The 8,875-nt window shown below is 34.6% G+C and overlaps 1 long non-coding RNA gene across 1 annotated transcript; it reads left to right on the forward strand.

Moving 5' to 3' along the window:
* Nucleotides 1-2,842: 2,842 nt before the first annotated feature.
* Nucleotides 2,843-8,230, forward strand: LOC142327517 (uncharacterized). The gene is made up of 3 exons (XR_012757003.1): nucleotides 2,843-4,243; nucleotides 4,907-5,057; nucleotides 7,928-8,230. It is a non-coding gene; the product is annotated as an uncharacterized LOC142327517 (long non-coding RNA).
* Nucleotides 8,231-8,875: the final 645 nt, after the last annotated feature.

Genomic DNA, 8,875 nt, shown 5'->3' on the forward strand with positions numbered 1-8,875 from the left:
GGATCTGACACTGAGGCGTTGAAGGCAGTCAGGGTGATTGATAAAGAAGTCAGGAAACTGACCCTGCTTGTAAAAGACAACACCAAAACTAAGAAGGAGATTAAAGACATTGTCCTGAAGCTCCAGCAGAGTGTTGGTCATCGAGAGAGTCAATGAGGAGGTAGTAATTGTCCTGTGCAAGAGATTCTGGCAGGAGGAGCGGTTTACTTGCGTGAGTGAACCCGATGCCACCAGTGCTATCGGGAGTGATGCCGTCTATGTGTTGGATCTTAATGGAAATAGTAGCAGGTACTCTAAGGTGGTGTTTGGTACCTGCAAGGTACTTAGACAGTAGAGTCTGAAGGTAAGCTGAGAGCAAGTCTGGTTCTAGCAGAGAATACCAGGCCTGAGTTATTGCTTGGTGTTGGGATGGAAATGAATGAACAGCGTAGTTTTATCGTGGTAGTAGATTTCACCAAGAGGGAAGACTCCGCAAAGCTTGAGTGTTATTGAGCATTGCTTAAGATTAACGCGGTGACAAAGCTTGACTTGACAATGGTAATGCGACGGGTAAGTGACTTCGGAAGGTTATCGAGTATGTCGCAAGGAGAGCCAATCGGAGGTACTCTTTCCGGCTGATGGTGGATAGTGCTGCTAAGCAAACAGCCAGGGGTGGAGACAAGGGTAGTGTTTAATGAGTAGATATGGTGCCAACCCTAAGTAGGACTCTAGTGGTTAGAGCCGAGGGTCGTTCTTATGCAGTGGCCGTTGCGGGGCTTTGCTGGACAATAACAGAGTTAAAATCTGCTGGATCTGCCGTATCTAGGGTCTCCCGTAGATCATCGGAGGAGCGCTGTTTCGTTGTGGTCAGACCATAAGCAGTGTTATAACTGTGCATGGGAGGGGCACCTGAGTAGGGATTGCAGTGAAGTTCAAGTAGCTTCACTGCAATCCCAAGTAGCTCTGGAAGGTACAGTGCCTCTGTTTAACTGTGATGAAGTGGGAAGAGGGCTTCTCCCCTATGCCAGTATTGTGGGGTCGTTCACTCCTCAGAACATGTTATGCTAGGGTGTCACACAGAGATGAGTTTGGGAAGTTACGGGTCTGGAATGTAGTCCCTAAGATGCTTGTCTTGGAGGTAGCGAGGCGGGGTAAAACTGCCATTGTTGAGGCTATTGTGTGTGGAAGAGAGGCACAGGACAGCGAGTAGGAGTACCTTGCATGGGTTGTAGTTGATGTAGTGCTCTTTTTTGGTTGGGGCTTGTGTTTTATTGTTGTGTATTTCATTATTATTTATAGTATTGTATATATGTAGTCGGGCAAGATTAGTTTCTGTATGTATTAAGTGTATTGATTTTTATGTATATGCATGATGTTGCATCTTTGGTATTTATGTATGTATTTTGTGTATTTTATTAATCATGTTTTCATTCATGTATTATGTAGGTGAGTACTCAGGTCGGGGCTTATGTTGTATTGTTGTGAATTTTATTGTTTTATTTTTGCATGTTATGTGTTTGTCATAGTAGTTTTTAGTATATTATGTACAATTCTCTAAAAAAGTATATGTAAGAAATTACGAGTGTGTTAACTAGTCTACACGCACACACACACACACACACACACACACACACACACACACACACACACATATATATATATATATATATATATATATATATATTATATATTGTGGCGCGTAAGATTATTTCAGTGTATGAAATTGCACTGAGCAACTAATTGCAATTATGTGGCCGATAATGTCAGTATGGCCATTTTGGGTAGGTGGCGACCTCTCACTGGGTGGGGACTGACTAATGCTTCAAAAGTGGGTACAGTCCACAGTCAGTACAATTACAAAAAGAAAATAGATCTGTGTTAATTTCAAAATCATAAAATCATTAGTTTGGAGCATCTGTGTAAACGGTTAAAACTGTGAATAATAAATACTCTTGTTTATATAGCTATCATATAAGTCTTCTTGAAAAAAGCATTTTTGAATAAAAAATTTGGTGATAAGATTAATGTTTTAAAGGGTTGAAAAACACCTGAAATTTATTACCACCTTATTAAGTAATACAGTAATTAATCGTGCAAATTTTTACAAGAGAATTTAACAGTTCTCGAAAGTGGCCAAAATTTTAATAAAAATATTTAAAGTTAAAATTGGCTAAAAGTTTCAAAATAAATTGATTTGATAATTAACATGGGGGGAATGGATGATCGATCAAAGTTTCAGTTATAATTGCGAAATCATAGATCAATGAAATTATTCAAGAAGACAGACAAATTATAGAAAATTGTTTTGATGGAATTAGTAAGATAAAATTAGTAAAGATAAACCGCATAAGAATGTCCCTCTGCTCTAACCACTAGAGTCCTGTTTTGGGTTGGCACCATATCCGTTTGTTGAACACTACCCTTGTCTCCACCCGTAGCTGTTTGCTTAGCAGCTCTATCTGCCACCAGCCGGAAAGAGTACCTCTGATCAGCTCTCCTTGCGACATACTTGGCAACCTTCTGAGAAGGCATTTACCCACCGCATTACAGACTTGGCATTGATTGCTAAGTCAAGCTTTGTCACCGCATTAATCTTAAGCAATGCTCGATAACACTCGAGCTTTGCAGTCTTCTCCCTTTGCGAAATCTATAACCACGACAAAATTACAATGCTCATTCATCTCTATCCCAACACGAAGCAATACCTCAGACCTGGTATTCTCTGCTAGAACCAGATTTGCTCTCAGCTTACCTTCAGACTATCTAACTGTCTAATTACCCTGCAGGCATCAAACACCACCTTGGAGTTGATGTTTAGACAAAAATGGATCAAAGAATAATTTTCATTTGATTGTACAATAAAATGCAAAAATTCATTCAAATGTACGTTGAACTACCACTGTAAAACATGAGTGAGATTTGATTACAGCTTACCAATAGAATTAAATAAACCAGATTTCACAAACGGAGGGAAATTAAGCATTATTCAATTGACAGAGGTTTATTACAAGGAAAAATAGTCAAGATAGTATGAGCTAGATTAAAAACTTAAAGAACTACACCTTCAGAATTTTTAACTAAGTATAAACTGGTGATAGCAAGAGATCCTGGTGCTTCGCTGCTGTTGGTAGGCTTGATGAAGATAATCTGCTGAAGACGACGTTGACCGGCGAAATATCATGGTGAGAAGTGGCTGCCTTGGTAGAGGGTATCCTCAAAACCAAGATGGCACAGGAATTATTGCAAGAGGGCCAGCCTTCATATGACGGATGGTGAGGAGACAGCCTGTACCAAGGAGGTGGTTGGGGGCTCCCTTGGGGTCGTCACTACTGTCAAGGTGTGCAGGACTCTCCAACCCATCGGCTTGGGGCCGACAATGACCTGATATATATAGTGTTGCTGACATTGGATGTAGACAGCGACCTCCTCCTCTTATTGTGGTGTTGTAGATCAAACCCCGGACCCCTACTAGACCGGTTGCTCCACAAGTGAATAGATGTAGAGAGGAAGGAGTTCCACTGTGAATGGAGGCTACATTATCGTGGATAATGTGTTCTGCCGAAGCATGCATGATGGGCAGGATAGGGATAGCCTGCGCATGGAGGTGGTTAGGGGCCATTGGGTCGCTGCCACTGGTGATATGTGTAAGACTCCCAACACCGCCCTGTGTGTATAAACTGGCAGTCAAGAGGATTTCTTTTTGAAATTTATAAAAGAGTTTTATATATATTTGTGAAATCCATCTCGTAGACTATTATAATTATTAGGAGAGATTTCTGAATTAAATTATGGAATGTAAATTACATCCAGGAATAGACACTGATTCTTACCACAATATAGTTAGTTGTGTCTAAATGTAAGGTGAGGTACAGAAAACAAAGAAAAAATGGGATAATAAAGACCAAAAAAAAGAATGATATGAAATAAAAATTGGGACAAACATAAGGACAACTATTACAAAAAACAAGATTTTACAAAAAATGAAGAAATAAAATTAACAGAGGAAATAATTTTAATCAAGAAAGCGACTTCAAATAGAGATATGTCTAAAGAAAATTACATATCTTACATTGACGTTTGGAATTTTTTCCACTTAACTTTAGCAACTGATAAGCACAATGAACACTTTTCTTAGGATGTGTCAGAGATGGAAACGTGCTTCCAGGGAAAATGGTCTAAAGATGCTTGCCGATTATTGTTGTGGAATGAAAAGAGTTGTTCCTGAGGATGATTCAGAAGAAAACTAAAGAAAAACAGATATTAGGTAAGATACTTTAGGCTTTATAATTCATTAATCAGGTTTTCTTTAAATTTGCGTTACTAAATAACCTGACCTTCGATTTAATTTTGGTTAAAAAGTTTAAAAAGTTAAAATTTTTGTTTAAATTGAACATTATTGCGTTTTTTTAATTTTATTTGAATTTTTTGATTGTTTATTTTATATAACCGCTTAGAAGAGGGGGGTGTATCTATTAAAATGATTTATAGAAGTAAATTTGATGTAAAATCAAGTCTGTAACACTTTTATTGAATGCTAGGAGAGAAATTATTTGAATTGCACAAAAAAACAATGGTATTAAAACCATTTTTTTGAAGTGTAATTAATGGTAATATTTTTTAACATTACGGTGAAGAGAGCAATTTGTTTTTTTTTTATGAGGAAGAGTAAATATAATTTTCTGTTTATTTAAACCAAATGTACAACTTTTTTTTGTAATGTTTAAATAATCATCACAAAATAAAATAAAATAATAAATAAATAAACAATCTTCCTGACGAAGTCAAGAAGAATGAATTAAGGTGATCGATATCTATTATTAAATTTCACAATATTAAGATATAATTTATTCTGATAAAAAATTATTAACTTTTGTCGCTCTTATGCTAAGGGGTTTAATATACTTTCTTTTTTTTTTTTTATTTACAGCTGTGTTTGCCATGATTTCAGCTTTTGTTGTTCATTAACTTTACAGAGGAATTTGAAACGATGAAAATGAAATTTTCACCAGATTACAGTTAAATTATTTAATATTTTATATGTTCTCGTACGAGATAAGTCCACCGTTCTACGATCATAAGTAAGTACAATATTACTTACATTTAGTAGGAAAAAAAAATGTTTTATTTTTCAGTAAAATCTGTTAATAGTATTGCAAAAGAGAAAGCTTTCTTTGAAACCCTTCTCGATCTTGGTGATCTGTTAAAAATAAGTAAGTAGTCTCTTCATGTTTTATGTAAAATAGTTGTACACTAAAAACATTATTCTTATTAGTGCAAATATTTTTTTCTGCCCGGCATTACGAAGAGATGTCCAAGATTGCCATCAGTTTTAGTGGAAATTCTTGTTAGATTTAGAGTTCTTTTTCATCTTTATCTTAATTGAAATCGTGCATCTATGTACGACTCTAAATGCTCATATAATAATTATGAATTTGTAGTTTTCAAAATTCCTAAATAATCTCTTCAAACTTCAAATAAATTGAAACGATACATATGCACAAAAGAACAAGTGTAATGTATTGTATCTCAAATTAACTAGTATTTATTTCTGGTTTGTAAAATATAACTTTTCAAATAGAAGATTTTTTGTTATGACATACCATAATTTATTTTCACCTGTCTGATGGCGTGGCTTAGACCCGGTCTAAATTAACCCTCCCATTGCCAAACTTTTCGACACCTTTATTTTACCAAGCAGAGTATTTTGACTACCCCAGTACTACTTTGTGATTTAGTGTAATATTTGTTTTTAGATTGTTATTTTCAACGAATAGCTTTATTTAGTTTTGAAATACAGTTTTTCAAATAATTAAAAGTATTAAAAACTGAACGTAGAAGCAAAGTACAATAAATTTTATATCATTCACAAGAGAAATTCAATAATGGACACCTGTAAAATTAAAAATGTATACGTTTGCAGTAAACTTTGCCTCAAAATAACAAATAACATTTTTGAACTGTTCATTCAGGTACATTTTTGCATAACATGCGGTTCACAATAACAGTTACTTCTTTGTGTATATTACAAACAAGTTTCTTGCACATTACACAATAGAATCGTGTTTTACTATTTTCATTTCTCTTGCAATCTTGACAGTACTGTGATGGTAACTTGGTACTTTCAGGTTGGATTACTGCTGTCGGAATTTCAGTACCACATGCTTTCAGTGCGTCTTTTACTTCCTTATTACAGACTGTTGATATTTCTAGCTCTTTCCTCCATGTTGCCTTTGCCAAGAACAAATGCCAGCTCAGTCATGAAAAGTTTCCATCGGCTCTGATTATTCTCCTGCCACTCAGGAAATGTTTGTGTGTACAGAATTGTTAGCAATTGTTCTTCTATCTCTGTAATTGAAACCTAAATTTTTTAAAATGCAGAACATTTTATTCCAGTCTACGTTATCAAATGCCTTTTCCAAGACTATAAATGTATGCAGGTTTGTTTTTCTTTAATCTTCCTTCTACTGTTAATCTGAGCCCTAAAATTGCTTCCCTTGTCCCTATACTTTTCCTGAAACCAAACTGGCCTTCTCCTAACACTTCTTCCACTCTCCTTTCAATTCTTATGCAAGAATTCTATTTAAGATTTTTGATTTGTGACTAGTTAAGCTAATTTTTCTGTATTCCTCACATTTATCTGCTCCTGCTTTCTTTGGTATCATAACTATAACACTCTTTTTGGAATCTAGCGGAACAGATATACGATGTATATAACGTATAAAATATATTATTATTAACTGATCAGAATACAAGATTTAATTAACTCATTTAAATAAACTTTCTTGGATGCTAAAGTAACTCTTGAAACTTCAAAGCCAAGAGGAAAATGATCTGTCATTAACGGTGAGCCTTTATGGCGTAAGTCATACTGCTGGATTGAAAGCACGGGAATCTGTCGATTCATTCAACTACAGCCAACAAAGTCTATTTTTTGTGAAGGTAGATCCTTTCGATGGCTAAATTCTTGCTTGTGACCATAACTGTGGATAGACATCGACCGCAATGGTAATTGGGCAGCTAAAAGAAGAGTTGTTACACTAAATTAGTCTAGTCATAAAAGGGGAGTCCCTGACTTCTTTTAACTTTATTTTATTTTACCAAATATAAGGCCAAATTTGGTATTTTAAATCGATGCGAGAGTAGTCTACGTACATTTGACTAGGGACTAATAGCTCTATCTACGCTATTATCTATTTTATACCTGAATATAAGTTTTAAAAATTTAACTTTAACAGTAAAATGACTGCTAACTAAGATGCAATTAGCAACAGTTCCAAAGACTGGACTGCAGGTCTATATGCCATCATTAGGTAGCCTAACGAGGTAGCACAAGAAAAATTAGTTAAAAAATAAAAATTGATTCATTAAATTTTAATTTCCCTCATCTAGAGTTGGAAACGATTTGTTTGTTTACGTGTCTTGTATGAAAGGGACAATTCTGTTCATACATTTTGTAAATTAATCATAGTAAACGATATTTTCTCATTAGAGCACAATAATTTTTTTGATTTATTTATAACTGGAAAATAACTGATGTTTTTTTTTTTTTTGTTGCAAACCCCAGAAATACATATATATGACAAATATCAGTACGCAGGAACCGATCAGAATAGATTACGTAATTGTAAATTTCTATGTTTGAGTTTATTGTTCAAAGAACTTTTATTCTGTTAATCCATATATCGATTGCATTCATTGTAATTTTCCTTATATTATATAACCCTTTTTTAATATTGTATCAAAAATGTATTCATAATCGATCGTTAGAATTGAAGTAATATACTCGTGCTTGTAATGAACCACCGTGACACATAATGTGTTTTTTCATTCCATTCTTTTTATATTCTTCTGAAGACGGGTGTAACAGGTGAAAACCTTTCGATATATTTTATCGATAAGAGATTGTAGATTGTTGTTATTATTATATAATTTTTATTTCTTTTTGCAGGGAAAAAGGATGGATATCATCAGATGTGGAAGAAATTTATAAATCATAAAGATTTATTATAATTAAAATTGTAATATTATCGTAATGTATAAGTTGTTTTTACTATGTTTATAAGCCTGTAATGTGAAATGTATCACAGACATAAATATTGTTAGGCTGTTCTTATCAAGGTTTTGCCACGGTTTCCCTTGATACAATAGAGCAAATGCCGGAACAGTTCGTTTGGTTTTCCGTGGAATTTAATCTTTGATATCCTTATTCTCACCTAAAAATAATAAAAATAAATATTTATTTATAATTTTATTTTTTGTAGTTTTTTTTTCATTACCTGCTTAATGCCGAATTAATGTGACCCCATTAACCACTAAAAATTGAAATTTAGCTCAAATACTTTTTACTTCCTTTACTTCCTACAAGGAAGTAAAAGGATTAATTTTCTATCGGCTAGATGGCGTTCCGCCGTATTACAGCAACCGTGTCCGTGCTGCATTATACATCGGTTTCAAAACAAATGGAATGGAAGAGGAGGGCTGATCGCACGGCCACCAAGGAACCTAAACCCCCATTAGATTTCTTTTTGGGAGGGCATGCAAAAATCATTATACGGAGAAAATCCGCGACATCAACCATCTACAGGAGACAGTGCGACAGTAGCATACATTACAATCGACATTTTGACGAGTACGTGGGAAAAGCCGGATTACCGTCTGGACATTTGCAGGGCAACGAATGGACATACGAAGTACACCAACAAAAACTTCAAAATCTACCCGTTAAGGATAGACACTAATGTACAGTAAGTAAGTTAATATACCTTAAATATAATGCCGTTTAAATCATACTTGAAATCAAACAGTTCTGATATAAACCCTCTGTATGTATATTTATTTGCGAGTAAAATCATATTTCTATGGTTTGCATAATTTTTCCATATGCAACAGACATCCA

Source organism: Lycorma delicatula, chromosome 7, assembly GCF_047948215.1.
Source record: "Lycorma delicatula isolate Av1 chromosome 7, ASM4794821v1, whole genome shotgun sequence".
Lineage (NCBI taxonomy): Eukaryota > Metazoa > Arthropoda > Insecta > Hemiptera > Fulgoridae > Lycorma > Lycorma delicatula.